Source organism: Zerene cesonia, chromosome 9 (assembly GCF_012273895.1).
Source record: "Zerene cesonia ecotype Mississippi chromosome 9, Zerene_cesonia_1.1, whole genome shotgun sequence".
NCBI classification, from domain to species: Eukaryota; Metazoa; Arthropoda; class Insecta; order Lepidoptera; family Pieridae; genus Zerene; species Zerene cesonia.
The window spans coordinates 5,917,934-5,936,963 of record NC_052110.1 but is presented as its reverse complement, the minus strand read 5'-3'; the positions used below and the strand labels follow the sequence as shown (position 1 = coordinate 5,936,963).

Here is a 19,030-nt window from a genome sequence, read left to right as displayed (position 1 = left end):
TTTTATTTCAAATAACCTAAACACTATTAAAGAAAACACCTGCGCACGCGACTGATATTCTCAGGCTGTGTCATACAAGCAATCTGCCCACTCCTATACAACAAACGATACGGTTACGTCGCTTATCCTTCCAATGGAAATATACGATTTTTTGTTGAAACAGGCTAAAGTTTCGAGTACCTCTCGAAATGAGCCGGTTTTTACCTACACGACCGTAATTTTGATCGTTAATAATTCCCGAGTAGAGCCACCTCAAGTTCTGCAAACTTGCAAGAGATAGGAAATACGGTTGTCTCGCTCTAATTTGCGCGAGAATTATGAATAGATAAGGACGGAAGATCAAAGCTCGAGCCTCGCTAGCGGGACATCGACCAGCAGCTTTCAGAAAAACCTCAATTTGTTGTAGCAATATTGTAACTCGAAATACAATTTAATGGACAAATGTTTGAACAATATGTTGTATGTACGTTTAATAAGTCTGATTTATTGCTCTGCATTGTGTATAAAACATTAAACTGTTTTTCTTTTTGTTTATTAAATTAAGATATAAATGAATTATAAGCCATCGTAACAGAAGCTCTACTAAATAACAGTAAAAAATATTCAACAATTGAACATTCATTTAAATTTTTTTTACAAATAAGTCATACAAGCTTCTGCTATCACATCGAATATCATATTATAAAAAAGTTAAATTTTCAAGTTGCAACGCTGCGATACTACTGTTACTTGCCCCGTGGACATCGACAAAAACCGTGCAGCCTGCGCACCCATGTGTGCGTGCTCTGTACACGTTTACACACACACACAAGAGCGCATACCGACAGCGCGGGCGCAGAGAAACTTTTGCAGCCAGTTGTAAAGCGACTTTTAGGGTCAACATTCGTTTTATAGCGACCCCGCGCGACAAATTCCTATTTTAAAATTATGAATGCAGATTCAAATTTAGAAGGCTGTGGCTGGTGTGTGTTTGTGTTGTGATGGTGATGTGTTTTGGAAAATGTGGGATAATTTCTTCTACGCGAAGTCTGTGAGGAAAAAGTGTGGAGCTTAGGTGAGCATATTAATAAGTTGAAAAGTTTCTTAGTTGTGGCCTGTGATAACACATTTTGACTTGCGTTATGACATTTCTAACTGGCTATAGATGTGAGTATGTTCTAGTGAATAATGCGTGTTTGAATACCATAAGTGAGGAAATCTCAGAATTGTCTTCATGTGAGAGTAATTTAGATAATTGACGTGAAACATGTGTTTGTTTGTTTGTCGTTTAGGTTGATTTGATTTTGACACGTTTTTTGCTACAATTATTGTGGTATGATACCCTGAAATTATTCTTATTAGTGTCTTTATGGTATTGAAATCTAAAGACTCACAGTAACTATCTTTAAAATGAAAAGTAATTAAAAAAAATTGGATTCTTATTTTGAATCTATCTATTCTTAATCGATCTGATTTATTAATTACTATCACTTATTAAATGGTTCCTACCATTTGATACGTGAAACGTTATGTACTATAGGAATAATTTATTATGTGATACCAATGATTGAGATATTTAAACAATAAAATCGAATATAAAGTTTTAAAACCGGAATTTGTTGTATGAAAATGGTTGTAATCATACATCCATATTAACATAAATTCGTAATTTTGTCTCAATTTTCATACTTGAATGATGAGTTTTAAGTTAGATGAATACTGAAAATAAAGAGAGATTTATTTTTTTCTCACTAGATAAACAGTATGTAGAAATTTGTTAAGTTTATGGATTGAAATGTATCATTAAAATATGACGGATCGCATTAGGATATTGATGTTTGCCTTTGAATTCTCCAACCAACACTGTTTACAGAGGAATTTAAGTATCATCTGTGGAGAATCGAATTCCTAAACTCCCCAATGACAAGTCACTATTGCACCAAGTTTTTGTGAGCTTTGAAATGTTCTGGAAGCTTTAAGCTCGGAACTGGTATTAAAGATGTTTATCTAAGTAACAAAATGTCTTGGAAGAAAGTGTGGTCACTCGATGGCCATGTTTTAAGTATATATTGTGTATTTAATATATTTCGGATCAGATTAATGTATTGTGTTTTATAGGTGATGATGGCGGTTTACAAACATTGTAATTGCAATCATGAATTGACGCTTTAAACTCAAACTTAAAACTATCGTTCGAGTTAACCAAGAAATATTAATGACATATAATAAAGAGGTCATAGAAAATACTCCTACATAATTCATAACTATATTTGTTTAACGATGAGATTACAGATAAGTAATAAAATAGCTAGAAATTATTTTCTGTAATTAGGTATATTAAAAACTACTGTTTCAGCGTAAGCAACTTGGAATCGAAAATTCTACGAAATAAGTTCTCGTTTTTCTCAAACTTTAAACGTACGTTAATGTAATAAATTCAAATTTGAATAGAAAGGCACTGTGTATGTAAAGTTTTATTAGTGTGTATGGTGAATTGTTTAAAACAAACTATATAATAAATATAAAATGATAAGTATTTTCTTGTGTAATAAAAACACAACGTCAACACATTCTGACGTACGTAATAGGAAGTAGCATTAGAAAGAAAGAAAGTAATATTTAAGGCTCATTTCCTGTTATAAACAGTCGTGTACTATCATTATTATATACAAGATACACTCGAATTAATTTACTGTTTGACAACTTTGTATACTCCAACAGTTTGAGATCTAAGAAAGAAATTGTAGCAATTACTGAAATAAAATATGTCTAATTAAAACTTATATGTATTTACAGCATACTAGCTTTTCGCCCACGGCTTCACTCGCGTAGTCTAAGGAAAATACAGTCCCGAGGTTTTACAGAGTACATCCGCGATAAAAACTATCCTATGTCCTGGGGTCTCAAACTATATTTGTACCATATTTAATCTCGGAAAAAATACAAGAACTATGTGGAAACAACCCCAAGATTGCTATTTTTTACATACCACTACCAGCAGAAGAGCAGGCAATGCACATGTTGGTAAGTGATCACTGCCGCCCAAACAATCACAAGGTTAGGGTATTGCGATTGATTTTTGTCTATCAAAACAACAAATATACAAGTGAGTATACAAATGGTAATCAATGGTGGGCTGAGAGTTGCTACAGATGCAATTAAAGTTTAGAACCTCTTATTTGTTTGGTCGAATGTCGTCTTATTTATAGACGAGACCTTTATTGAGTTATTTAATGAAATAAGATACCAAATTCAAACTTCATCATTAAGTTATTCAATAAAACATCTTAGAAGCAGTTTTGAATCGTTGTTCCGTAGATTTACCATTTACCATCGGTTCGGAAAGCAGTTTCTATAGAGAAGAGCCTGCTAAAACTCTGTAGTTGTTTTTTTATATAATTTTGCATTTTAATTTGTGTAATACATCATCATCATCATCATCAGATCATACATGTTCCCACTGCTGGGACACAGGCCTCCTATGAGGGTTCAAGCCATGATCCACCACGCTGGCCAAGTGCGGGTTGGCAGATGTCACATGACGTCGAACTTTTGATTCTTGGACATGCCGGTTTCCTCACGATGTTTTCCTTCACCGTATTAAGCAGTGGTGATGTTATTCACATGTGCAGATAAATTGAAAAATCAATTTATTTGCTGCACTCTCGCCATGGTCTCGAACTTCAACTTATCGATTTTGAAGTCCGAGGTTCTCACCACTGAGCCAACACTGCTTTTTGTGTAATATAATTATATATGTTTAATACATATATAACTATAATTATGTTAAAGAATTGTCCTGTGGGTTCTAGGAGATAACGCTCCAGGGATAATGTCAATCAATCAAGCAATGGATGGTATAAATTGTTCTTATTTCGTTTAATTATAGAAATATTTAAATACTTTCAAGGAAACTTTGTAACAATATTATAATTTATTTATTATTTAGTAGATTTTCTTATATACATGTACCACGCTATGAGCTATATATGTATTTATTTTACTATTTATTTATTCTTCAACAAGATTGTACATAGAAGGAAACTTAAAAAATAAAAAAATGATTATTATACTAAAGGGTACAATTTGTTTGGCGGCCTTATCACTTGTGTGATAGTGATCTCTTCCAGGCAACCACGGTAAAAGATAACGAGCATACTGCTAAACTATAAGCGGGATGAGAAATAGATACTTTTAAAAACTTAATCATATTTACATACAACATGTAAACTAGTATATGAACTACAAGTGAAACCTGGGCGGACCACTAGTAAATTATACAGTACAGATTATACAGCGGTAAATATATCCAATATACTATATATAATATAATAAACAGTAAACACACAGATACATTTAAATTAATATATAAATCAAACATCGAATATGCTATACTGCTCTATTAATTTGTCTAAAATAGAAATTCCTCGATAAATCAATACGTTAAATACTAGGCTGGACTAGTTTGCTATTTTCTCTAAAACTGGTATGAAATCAAAGGAAGTATCTCTGCAGGTTGCTTTAACACTTTATATACATTATAGTTAACGAACGGCATTCTTTCCATTGCGTTAGATAAGATTTTGAATGAATACATGACTTTATATCACTCCTGAATTCGATATCTGGATGTCGGAGTAATGGTCCCGAAGCCTGTTGGTATACTTTTGACTAGAATGTCTCGCTTGTATTTTGTTGACTGATAATAATAAATTGTTGTAAACTAGCATTTGTGTTCACATAATCCTACTAATATTATAAATGCGAAAGTTTGTAAGGATGTGTGTGTGTTTGTTGCTCTTTTCGCAAAAACTACTGAACCGATTGCAATGAAATTTGGTACGTAGACAGCTGGACAACTGGAATAACATATAGGCAACTTTTTACGCCGATATTCCTATGGGATACGGACTTACACGGATAAAACCGCGGGTCGCAGCTAGTAATCTCATAAAAAGATTGATAGAACAAAACTGTTGTGTTAATACGGTCGTTGACTTACATTCATCTAGATAAGAAATAAAATATGCGTATATAGTGGCATTTTTATTACATATTCTTTGATTTCGTCAGATGCAAAATTTTTCGTTAGTTGAATGCAAATAAAACAAAAATGACTTCTTGTTATATAGGCTAGTCAGTAGGACCTCTTTATATCGTATCTAAATGCTTCTTAACTCGGGACATAAATTTTCCCTTCTCTTTAAGCTTCAAAACCTACATTACAGAAAATCTCAACACTATAAAGCCATTGCAAGACACTACATGTCATTTTGGTATATATTTTTCCACTATACCTAACTCGAAAATTCAATTTGACCTCAGTATAACGAATACTGAGGTTAAAGAGAATAACCTCTACATACAGACAATTAAAGAGAATAACCTCTTTATGTGTGACTAGCTTTTCACCCCGGCTTCGTTCGTGGTACATAAATAGTCTATAGCATTGAATGAAGTTACAGCATTCCAATAGTGAAAGAATTTTTGAAATCGGTCCAGTAGTTTTTGAGTTTATCCGTTGCAAGCAAACAAACAAAAATACAAGTTCTTCCTCTTTATAATATTAGCGTAGATAAAAATCCGCCTTAGTAAGGCGCTATAAATGGAAAAGTATTTTTTTTAGTCTCCCTTGATGTTCGACTCAGATTCAGTTATTATTAAATCTAGATAGATTTATCTAATAGATTAAGATTAAATAAGTTCAATATCAACTTTCTTCTAGAAAAGCTGCCTCTGTTCAGGTTAATGCAATTAACAGTTCAGAAATACGTGGTTATAAATCAATGCATTTAATATGAGCTGTTTCTCTAGAACATTCCCGGTACTTATTTAATTTTCTCTTTTATCATTTCCCTTCGAACATAATTAACAACTATAAAATATTATCGTATCTACACATTCATTTATCAGGAAATTATATCCTTTATTACATATTAATTTAAATTAAAAACAAATTGAACGATGTGTTTATAACTTCTATAAACACACATTTTGCACACACTATAATATTAAATTGAAATGAAAAAAGCAAAATAATTATTATATATATAATATTTTTTAATATATACTTACTCAACATATTCTAATGACTGAGGTATTGACCCGATGATTAATACACTAAAATTGACAACACTAAATAACAATTAATAATTTATCAGCCATCATTAATTTTGCTCTACACGATATGTTATTATTTATCTAAAATGTAGATAAGTCTGAAATCTGGTAATACCAGTAGCTGTGGAGTCGAAGTGTGTTAATCAGAAAATTTGTTTTTAGCAATTCAAGATACAGTACTATAATTAATGCAAGAATTTTTTACAGTTTCTATTCTATATTTTGTTTTGATACTGGAGAACTTTCTTTCAGAAGCTATTTTATTCATATTACATAGGTATGTCAATCATTTTAAAATTCTATTATTAACTGGGAATACGAACTCATTTAAATTACAAGATTGATTTTTGCATTATGTTAAATATTTTTGTATCTAATACACCGATTTAATTAGAGTAAGACCAACAAAGTAAACAGAATAAAGGTACGTATACAATTTGCTTTGAAACAGTAATGTTGCAGGGGATACCTATTCGTATGCGAACACAATAACCCACAGACCTTATTTAAATTTCAAATCAAAAAAAATTAGGACAATAACGCATCACCAGATTTGAAATTCGAATCGCGTGCCGAAGCGTTATTCAATTTGATTATTTTTAAAGCTGGCAACGTTTCGTGGGAACGCGCGGTTTGATCTCCATGCAGTAATTCTCGCTTACTTTTACATTGTTAGATTTTCATCTGATACGCATATTTGTGGCCGTGTTTCTTTGTACTACCATGCGGAGACAATCCAGAATCAAGCGTTAAGATATAACAAAGGTTTTGTGCACATTTCCTTGTTGGTATTAGCATGAGATTGTGAAATTTATGATGTACCTATATGATAATGTAAATTCATTGTGTGATGGTTGATGATGATAATGATAAATTATTAAATTGAGTCTAAATTACGACTCCTTTATAAAGCTTTGATCTAACTTTACGGGTTCGTGGGACGAGTATCTTAATTTCTACTTTCATTCTGTTTGATTATTTTCCATTTGATTTAAGAAGTTTTTACTTTGGGATGGTAAACTTTGTGAACCTTGACGTAGTTGAGACTTAAACATGAGTTAAACTTGAAACTTTTCTAATATGTGGAGTTTAAGCTCTTATGGTATCTATATACATAGGTGTATGTATATTACACTTAATGTAACAAAACTTATATAGAACGAGAGGGTACCACCAAAATACGTGGCGGATTTATTACAATAAATAAATACGTAAGTACATATATTTACTATAGCAGTGGTGGCTCAGTGGTGAGAACCTCGGACTTCAAAATCGATAAGTCGGGGTTCGTGACCGGGCGAGCGTGCAGGAAATAAATTGATTTTTCAATTTATCTGCGCATGTGGATAACGTCACCACTGCTTAAACGGTGAAGGAAAACATCGTGAGGAAACCGGCATGTCCGAGAATTAAAAGTTCGACGACATGTGACATCTGCCAACCCGCACTTGGCCAGTGTGGTGGATTATGGCCTGAACCCTCATAGGAGGCCTGTGTCCCAGCAGTGGGAACATATATGGGCTGATGATGATTGATTGACATATATTTACTAACTGCATATTTATTCATTACATGTTTCTTATAAGCACTTTAAAGATAATCACCAATATTTTTCTATAATTACTAAGATTTGTTAAAATGTTGTTCCGGGTGTGTAAATATCAATCTATGTATTGAAATGTTTTAAAATGGTACAATTAAATATCCTTGTTAAACCAAGCGAGAAAATGACGAAAAATAAAATGGTTATATATTATAAGAATACATGTATACACATTCGAAAAACATAACCGTGCTTTTGTCGCAGTCAGTCAATTGACACTGAGTTAGCATTTCGGCAACAATTAAGGGATCGAACCATTTCCTTTTAGTCATAAAACATGGACTATAAAATATTGATTCTATATTCTAAGAAAATATGAATAGTATCTACCAGAGTCGAGTGGTAAGACACTTCAGTGTAATACTTAGCCTGACATGACCTTTGCGACTGTGTGGGAGTGTTAACCGTATAATTACTTGTTACACGTGGGTTTCAGATCAAATAAAGCCTATTATTATTTAAACTGTAATCGGATTTAGTTTTGGTTATATGCAAAATGGAGATTTATATATATACTAGCTGTGACCCGCGGTTGAAACCGCGTAAGTCCGTATCCCGTAGGAATATCGGTATAAAAAGTGCCTGTGTTATTTCAGTTGTCCAGCTATCTACGAAGCGAATAGTATTATTATTCACCAATAGATGTCAGGAAAAAAAAACACGAATAAAACACGAATATAACATTATTTCAGTTGTCCAGCTGTCTACGAAGCAAAATAGTATTACTATTCACCAATAGATGTCAGGGAAAAAAAAACACGAATAAAACACGAATATGACATTTTCTAAAAAAAATTCCTAGCTAGATCGATTTATCGCCCTCGAAAACCCCTATATACTAAATTTCATGAAAATCGTTGGAGCCGATTCCGAGATCCCAATTATATATATATATATATATATATATACAAGAATTGCTCGTTTAAAGGTATAAGATATACATACATAGATGTTTTTTTTAATTATGCGATTTTTATGGTTATTTACCAATTTTTTAATTATGTTTTGAATATCTAATGAACCAGATCTATGAATGTATGACATATATGAAATTTTTAGAGGACTAGCCACAATTCCCGGCTCCGATCCGATCCCGGGATAAATCATCATATAATATAGCCTATTACATTCACAAGCAACGCTCTCAATTCGTAAGCGAATTATTAAAATCGCTTTAGTAGACGACTGCCCTCAACGTCATAAACTTAATTCTTTATGATATTAACAGATAATCTATAGATAAACAACTTAAAATAAGATAAAAAAAATACTCTCTACGTCCTAATTACCTTCACAGTTGATTCAAAGCTTTCCAACTTCTATTACTGATAGGATTACATTGTAACATAGGAGTCGCGGACGAATCCAACAAGTACCTGTGGCCCCTTCATCAATGCGGTTCGATGGAACGCAGTGGGGCTTTAGTCGTTAGAAATCCGATATAACACACGGCCTCTTCCCCGGGAGCCGTGGGTATCTATGCAAGATTTCCCTACTTAAAATAAAAAGGCTTATATTGTAACATACTGTTAATAGTTTATTTCTGTCAGTTATTAATGAAGACATTTTTGATAATATATAAATATTCATTCGGTTTTATTTTATTTCATTTGGATTTGAAGATCATAATTATGATAACATTTTTTAATAGAATGTCTGGTATGACGGTACCACATCGCACATAAATAAACATTTATTTGTGAGGAAATGGCCTTATCTTCTTACATACCTCGTGGTATAATGGCTTCGTAGCGGCTAGCGGGTATGTCGAGTTATTAGAATGGATATTTGAAAATTTATTTTCAACCGACTTCCAAAAAGGGGAGGTTATCAATTCGACTAGTTATATTTTATGTGATTGTTACCTCATAACCTTTTACAGGGTGAACCGATTTTTATGATTCTTTTTTTTTTTGTAATAATTGCCTTCCATGTGGTCCGTTTAAATTTGGAATAGTTCTGACAACTCAAAGGCGGTTCAGTTTTTATTAAAAATATTCATTAGGCTATAACTTGTGTTTAAAAGTAGGTAATATATTTGTATTGTTACTCCCATGATAATTTATTTGAAATTTATAAAGTTTCTATATGACCCAGCAATCGCTAATCTGCCTCTTATTCTTATCATAAAATAGATGTTGGCCGTTTCATAGTATTCTTATCATAAAATAGATGTTTCATAGACCTACCAAACCTGCGCAAAAAATTTCATAAAAATCCAGATAATGTTTCAATTTATTGGTATACAGAAGTATAACTAGTTTACAACCACAACGTCACAAAGTCACAAACTTTATTCTGTACAACATTAGTATATATAAATAATGAAATGGCAATACAAAATGGACTTTAATGAACCCCTAGATTTTCATAATTTGATGTAACCATACCCACATATGTATAACGAGATCTAGTTTCATAAAAGGTAATGATCACCAAGTGGCGGGAAAAATTACGCAAATGATAGTACTATAAATCCTTTATCGTCAGGAGTTAATACATAGAAATCGCTGGAAAGGTCTCGAATAAAAATTCCAACACCATTTCAAACGCGCAATCAATTACGAAGACACTAGCGACAAAATCGCGTAAGCAGCGCAAAAAGCGCTTAGTTCTTTCACCTATCTCGTTCCGTAAGTGTATTAGATAGGACATTTTTATGTTTTATTTGATTTACAGCGCTTTATTTAAGCGTTCTAGCGCTTGAGATTAAGGCGGTTGTGAAACAGGCTGCGAAGTGGTACGATTAAATTATTTTTAAATCATATTATGATAAGTATACTACTTTTTTAGACGGCTGTAAAAGGTGGCAATTATAACATGTTCCGAATGAGATTTTTATTGCGACTTGTACGTATCATTTGTGATTAATAGATTTTTCTATACAAAGCTGCTTCAACTACTATTTATTCCTCTTCTAATATAGACGGAGAAAATGGTTATTAATACATTTTGTATTTTGCAAACCGTATATTAAAAATTTGTTTTTTTTTACACAAACATAAATGCAAATTTAATATTCATGTAAAAGGTACATGTTTTTTTGTCTTGATTTGATCTTATGTAAATACTCAAAAATTTATTATACTAAAACTTCATAAAGTTATCCGAAATCATTTAATAGTTGCAAGATAGGGAATAGAATGTGTTATCTTTAATTCGACAGTACTATGTAAATATATGATTTTAATGGTATGCCTTGACCAGGGGAGCAGTGATTAGGATTTCGGTTTTCAATTGAAAAGTGGGGGTTCGATAAATAAATTGATTTTTCAAAGTGAGAAAAGGCATTTCCAAGGAATTAACAGTTAGATGACGTGTGACATCTGCTTACCCGCACTTCACCAAGTGCTGGATTTTGCCCTGAACCCTCATACGACCTGTTCCCTACAGTGGGAACAAATATGGGCTGATGAAGCTTATTATGAAGTTCGTAACTAAAAGCAGAAGTATTTTATAAAACAACCATTTGTAGGTATTTAACAAACGCACCATTTATACAAGAATTTTTTAGCACTCAATTGTTTGATCTCTTTTAAACTAAAATCTTATTTTACTAAATTATTGTTCCATGTGTATTTAATACTAGCGGTGCACCCCGGCTTCGCCCGTGGTACAAATGTGGCCTATATCCTTCCTCAATAAATGGGCTATCTAACACTTAAGGAATGTTTGAAATCGGACCAGAATTTTTGAAGGAGATTAGTGCGTTCAAACAAACAAACTCTTCAGCTTTATAATATTAGTATAGATAAGTAGACATTATTTTTGATGCAACACAGAATAAAAAAAAGAAGAATGTGGTAATACACTATCTTTATGAAACGATATAAAAGCCAAAGCCTATACCACTCTATAGCTAGTTATTATTCCTTTAGCAGATCAGTCAATCCGTTAGAAATTAGGTGTTTCTCTGCTGTTTCGTTTAGTTTATCTGAAAGCGTGTTGTGTGAAACGTTCAAGATTATTTTTTACAGCTCAAACGCTTCAATATTTATGAGAAAATCGTATGTCGTGCAGGCGTCTGTTTGACATAGGCACCACTTATATGGGAATAACGCCGAACCAGCTTTGTGATTTCACAGATCAGATTATACGTAGATTGATTTATTTTTCTACAAATATGTGCTGCGTAATTGGAATTCCATGCCAGTTTTTATTTGAATGTATCTTATGGTATAATAGAGCGTTTGGAATGTGCAGTGGACATAGGTTACGATATTACTCAGATATTTTCGTTCATTAGAATTTAGTGTCATTTACACAATTCTCGAGAACAGGAAGGAAAAATACAAACAAGCATGTGTAAACAGTGCACTCGTTATTAATTATTTTCAGATTCGCGTACTCATATTAAGCCCGGTTTTTTGGGCGTCATTAAAGGAGAGACGAATGTGTGAATAAAGGTTCGCGTCGACACTCGTATACAAATTTTCGTCAAACGTATCGTGTCGGGAGGTAAATAGCACGAATGTGTAAATCCGCCATATGCGTTATACGACAATAGTTGTATTCGTAACTTACGTGTCACGCGCTTTCCGCGTTGCTATTTGCTAGCTTCAACAACACTTCATTGTAAAAGGTCGGATACCAGCAACATTTGAACCTACATACATGGGTATTATTTAATATTATATCATTTAAGAATCACTAGATATCACTTTATTCGGGCAGAATGAATTCAGCTTAAGACTACGTAGGAGGCGTCATTTTTTTTCTAATCAATCTAAACACTAGATAAATCTATTTTACAAATGGTCAAGGCACCAAATCACAACAACGTACTATGAAAAACAAAAAGAATGACGTCATTGGTTCAAAACAAAACTAAAACAAAAAATACAGACGAATTAGAACCTCTTTCGATATAGAGAATTGTATTCGACGAATACTACTAAATATTTACCTATCAATATACTGGTGACTATATTCTTCAATAATACTTTCCATTCTTAACATCTTAGAAGTAAAGAGGAATCCGATACAATACTTCTTAATCTCATAAACCTAGAAATATAAAGCACGCATTTAATCTTTAAACCTGTCTATTTAGAACTGACAGGTGAAAGCTGTGAACTGTCAAACAATGCACAGCAAAAATGGCTTCTATTAAAATATCTTCTAAGAACACACAACAGTATAACAAACTCAAAGCTATTATTTTTTTATTTATGTATCTAGGGAAATATGAGCTGTAGCATTCTGAATATAGAGGTGATATTGTTATGTTATGTTTGTGTTAATGATGTATTTGGTTTGCTGTACTGATCAATGAGTTTGCAAATCGGTATACAGTTGATGCATTGTTTTCCAAGGGTCATTTAGTTGGAATGTGACCCTGGGGTCGACAGGCTTCTCGTCTGATTATACTGGTATTGGCTGAGGATGCTGGCCATCATTTTGACAGCGCGATATATTAAATATTTGTTTAACGGGCGAGTTTACTAACGGTCATCAATAAGACGTGTTGTTTTAGACGTGTTGTGTTAGTGTAGGTTTGGGCGATGGGTGCAACCATTTTTAATGTTTTCGATAAAATGGCTATAACAATGAGCTTATGAGAAATAAATAAATGATACGCTCATTTATTTTGAATTCCATGAAAAACATCTTTAATTGGCAATTGAATGATTTTTTTTCTATTCACCTAAATTATTTATTAATGATTTCTTACAAATTTGTTAAATGTAAATAAATTATACATCGTGTTAATTGCAAGTAATTTTAAATTTTTTTACAATCACAAAAAAAGTACACTGTTCATATTTACGACCTTATTACAATGGAAATAGAGAGCAAATGCGACCAAAATAATTATATGTATTTTGCCCGAGTTTGGGTTTTAATAACTTTATAAACATGTTATAAAACAGGTTACATTCATAACCGGGTCGTCTTTTGCTATTAAATGCATCATTTGTCAATTTTTATACCTCTAATAACGGCCCGTAATAGTCGCCATTTTTAAATTATATATTAAATTACAAAAATAAAGCTATCGAACCTGGTATTACTAGAGCTATTGTAACCAGTAAAACCACATGTATTAAATCGTATGGCTTCTGGCTATACCGCCGACATTACGCGCGTTTTCTATTTTTTTTTGCATACAGTGTTGCCGCAGGAAAATATGTGCATGCGGTTACTTTTTTAATTTTTAATGTTGCCAGGATTATTAATACGATACGCCAGTGACTTCGTTGCTCGTGGATAACTCAATTTTTTAACGTACGATGCGATGTATGGAATTTTTAATCTTTAACAGATTGAACGACTTCTTTTAGTAAAATCTCTTTGTATAAATTTGAAATTAAGTTTTATTATAACTTTGACCCAAAAATATCATGGATAATTGTAGGAACTATATTATAGTGAGTAAATACTGGATTAGCTTAATAAAATAAAAATTAGTTGTAATAAAATAAGGGTTAAAGGGGTTGATTTTTATGATATTTTATAAATACAAAATTTCCGCCTACACTATTATTGACTAAATTCATGAAAAATTATTTATAAAGACAATTCATGTGGCGATAAGAAGCTGATGTCTGCTTAAGCTTGATGTCAGCTTACCCATATTAAAATATTGCAAATTAATGTTTTATAGAGATAAATTTAAAATTTATTTTGTATAAATGTTGAGTCAAATGTCAAATGGACAAGATATAGTGTGACGTCATGGCGATTTGTCTATGAACCATATAGATTATTTATGGGTGAGCATAATGACAATATCAATGCAATTAATTATCTGTATGAGTAGATTGCGTGGTCAGACCATAGACATCTCATGATTCATGCTAAGGGGTATGTAAATCGTAATTTGCCTATGAATATTTGTCCGTAAATAATGTTATACGCTTGTAAATTCAAATCAATTAATCAAATACCTGATGATGGATATATTGCAGCGACACAGCGCATAAATTAATATAATTATATGGGAATTTATTATAATCATCAAGTAACATGGTTAAGTTTCAATGTTAAATTATGGAAAATTATGATCGGAATGAAGATGCGATCGTTTTAGTCTCGGCAACATTTAGTTAATTATGGGAATATATTTGTGTAGAGAATTAGTAGATTATCTACACTAAAAAATCCTTTTTTCAAATTGTAACTGTGTTAGTTTGTGAGGATGAATGTATGTTTGTTTGTTACTCTTTTGTGCGAAAACATTAAGTAGATTTTGATGAAAATACACAGTGTTGTAGTTTATACACCAATATAAAGCATGAACTAGAAGAATGCTGTATTTTTTTTTCTCATATTCTGATATATTTTTTAGTTTTTTGCACTAACCCTGAAACCTCTTGCATTTCCTTTCCTACCAGGTTGCCTGGCAGAGATTGCTGTCTAGCAATAAGGCCGCCTTTTGTACAAAATACCATTGTGCTATATTATATTTTGTATAAACTTTACTTTCTGTTTTGTACAATAAAGTATTATAAATAAATAAATAAATACTTGTTATTCCCACGGAATCGTCTACGGATGAAATCGCGCCGCACAGGTACTACGTGGTTATTTATAAGTCTCAGTAGTTATTCTTTCGTAATGACTTTCATAATTGCGTAGTTAATATTACTTTAATATAGTTCAAAATTGTTACCATAACAAAATTAGATTTCTTTAAGGAAAGTTTTATATTGATGTTATTTTGGTCTATCGTTCTAGCTATTACATCTGGTCACACTTGTGTTTTCTCTTGATGTAATTGTTTGTAAGAATATTTTTCAATTCACTGTATATAATTTTATTTTGATAAGCAATAAATACATTTATTACACACCATTATAACCGGATTTCACCAGTATTATCTATAACCATCTTATTAGGCAAGAGGAACATTTTAATCGAATAATCTTATTTGTGCGATGTTAAATAGGCATTATAATGATACCAACGGCATTGTAATGTTTTTATTTAAATTTACGACTCCTTCACACGCGATATTTAAAGCCTACAGAATTTTACTACGCCCATTAAACAATTAAAATACGGTTTATTGATACTATCAATTGGCTTCATTAAAATACACGTTTTTTAAACTATATGTTAAAATTTGTATGAAATGTGATGGAGTCACGCTATGTTTGAATGCTTTAAAATGTTTCGGATTCTTGATATAATTTTGATATTGTGAAATCGGTTTTTATGGATTTTAAATGAGCATTACATAACATATTAAAGGTTTGGTTATGTATTTTTAGAAATAGCGTTTTAACTCACTATCTAGTGAGGACATTGGTACCGTGGAGGTAAACGATTTGATAGTGAGAAATTTTGAAAGAATAGAAAAAATTTGATCACGAGGCAGGATTCGAACCTGCGTTTCTTGCCTAACCGTAGCAACGCCTAGCCTCTCGGCCACCCGTGATCCGGCCACATTAATCGAATTTCTTCTACTCTTTCGGTTTCAAGTGATTAAGTTATTAATTGATAGTGGTTCAAATATAGTAATTGTGAGATTCATTATGTTTAAAAAAGGAAAGGAAACCGAGAATCATACCGTATTCTCGGGCATAGTGGTATAATTTTTATTATAGGAATGTGACGGTTAGTTCGTTCTGAATAATATTTTTAAACGAACTACAACTTACTGTACGAAACTTTGAAGCTAGTCCTTACTAATATTATTAATGCGAAAGTAACATTATTCGTCTCTGCTTCACAACAAAATCACCGAACCGATTTCGATTAAATTTTGGTACAAAAGAGTGTGTGACGCGACAAAGGGCATGTGATAATTTTGTTACGAGAACAGTGACTATACGGGGAAAACCAGGGCAATTTTCTTTTGATTTGTCTACCCGGGCAAAGACACGGGCGAATAGCTTCTGTTCAATAACATTACCCATAATAGGGTATACATTAAAAGCATTAAAAGCATTCCTTATAGATTCTTCTGGAACAACCGACATCCACATTCTATAGCTCTATATAAAATAAAAAACATATAAGGCTTGTAATAATTATGTTGTACGTGCTACATAGCTCGCGGAGAAGCATAAGTCTCATTGATGGGTGATTAAAGGAATATGAAGATGTGTTTTTTGCATAGAAAATAACGACGCCATTTTCATAAAGAAGCGCCGATACTTCGACTTTATTATGGCAATGCATTATAATATTAATACTTCTGTATTAACATTATTGTACTGAGTATTGGGAGTAAAAATGATGTGGGATTAATGGTTAGATAGTTCATAAAAAGAAAAAAATCATCTATAATATAAATCCTTCCTACTATATTATAAATGCGTAAGTTTGTAAGGATGTGTGTGCGTTTGTTGCTCTTTCACGCAGAAGCTACTTAACCGATTGCAGTGATATTTGGTACGTAGATAGCTGGACAACTGGAATAACATATAGGTAACTTTTTATCCCGATATTCCTACGGAGTTTATGACTTACGCGGGTGAAACCGCGGGGCGCAGCTAGTTGCTGTGTAATTTGTAATTCAGTCTTTTTTCTGTCTCTTTTTCTTATTTTTAAGATTATGACAATTATTGAATGGATCTATTTTTTGCAGATATTTTATTTTAAAAATTAAATTAGGTAACTTTGTATTTTTTAACTAGATTGTTAGGTATACAGTGCCATCAACTTATCTCTGAAATGATGGGTATCGTTACCGTCTCTTTGGTGTAACGTTTACAATAATAAACACTTTTAATCGTTATTATATAACACTTAATATTGAGATAGCAATAAAATACACAGAGGACTTGAAGTGATCAACATGATAATACAAGAGCTTTAGTGCGGTATTTCACCTTTTCAAAGATAAGTGTGACACTGTATGTGATATTTCTAATGCACTATCACAGATACCTAAAGTCTATACTAGAATCTAGATAACAATCTCCAAGCCCTGTTGTGTGTTTTTTTTTTTTTTTTTTTATTGTTTATATTTGTAAATTAAAAACATTAAAATTTTTGCTAATTAGAACACGCTTCCTTAGTCTGTGTTCCCCGACGAGTACAATCTGGAGGTCTTCAAGAGAAGAGTGAACAAGTACCTTCTAGGGAAGCGCGCTCCATCTTAGACCACATCTCAGCTTACCATCAGGCGGTCGCGGACGTATTTTAACCAGCTCCCGTGGCCCCTTCACTCAAGTGGCTAGACGGAACACAGTGGGGTTTTGGTCGGTAAGAATCCGACATAACCCACGGCTCCATCCCCGGGGGCCGTGGGTATCTATGCAAGATTTCCCCACTATAAAAAAAAAAAAAAAAAAAAAAAAGCTTACCATCAGGCGAGATCGTGGTCAAGCGCTTCCCTATCATGAATTAAAAAAAAAAAAGTTATTTGATATTTTTCTGTGATTTATGTGATTTTTTTTCCAATCTGGTGGCAAATAATCTTATAACTGTTTTATTCATTGTTTTTCTTTTTTAATTCTACAATGAAGTGCACGTGCAAATGCATTTTTTATATCTTTGTTAACTTTTATGGTACAGACGCATGATTAAATATAGTTGGATTATACGAAATACTGGTACAATAACTCGCTTCGTATGTCTAACAGCTGCTGTGAAAGGCGAGAACTAAATAATTGCGTAAACTGTTTAGTTATAAAGACATCAATGTTAATATCATACTTAATGTAAAATAGTGCCTTGTCACTGACACAATCTATGCTAATAATATTAACCTGAAGCTCTTTGTTTGAATGCTCTAATATCAGGAACCACTAGATCGATTTAAAAAATTCGTTCGCCGTTGGATTGTATGTAATCCCTTATTTCTATAGGGTAAATATGTAATATGGGAAAGCCGGGATATGTTGTTATGTGTTAGATACAAAAGTTCTGTTTAAACTTTGGAATATTCATGTTTCTGAACCGTAACTTATGAATATTGAACAATCATAAAATAAAATAGTAGTAAAATTCTATACATTAAATACGTGTTGTAAAGAGTAAATGCGATGCAATGTAATGTGGTTGTTTTTGTTGTTTTATACACCCCAATATAATATGGTTACTGTATTTTATTTTTTTTATTTATACGGAATAAATCATCGTAAAATCATCATAAATATGTAATTAAATAGAGGTTTCCAAAAAATGATTTTACTCAAACATCTAAATTCGTAAAACAATGTATACCTCTCCTTCGAAAATCCATGGAGTGTAATTTTGTAGTCCACGTGAGTGAAGCCGCGGGCGAAAGTTAGTTAAGAATAAAAATCAATTTTTAAGGTGTAATGTGTGTGATTATGAGAGTTTGAAGCCATGGTGAATGTTATACCAAGTAAATTTACTTTTGCAAAAAGTACATAATGTAAGAAGTGTATTAGGTAATAACCAATGTTA

General features: G+C 32.3%; 1 protein-coding gene across 1 annotated transcript in view; it reads left to right on the top strand.

Annotated features, from left to right (window-relative positions):
• Nucleotides 1–849: 849 nt before the first annotated feature.
• The window catches only part of LOC119828895 (F-box/LRR-repeat protein 7), a 45,589-nt gene continuing 27,408 nt past the window's right edge, over nt 850–19,030 (top strand). The window contains exon 1 of the mRNA XM_038351200.1: nt 850–1,054. The gene's annotated coding sequence lies outside the window, so the exon portion shown is untranslated. The remainder of the gene's footprint in view (nt 1,055–19,030) is intronic.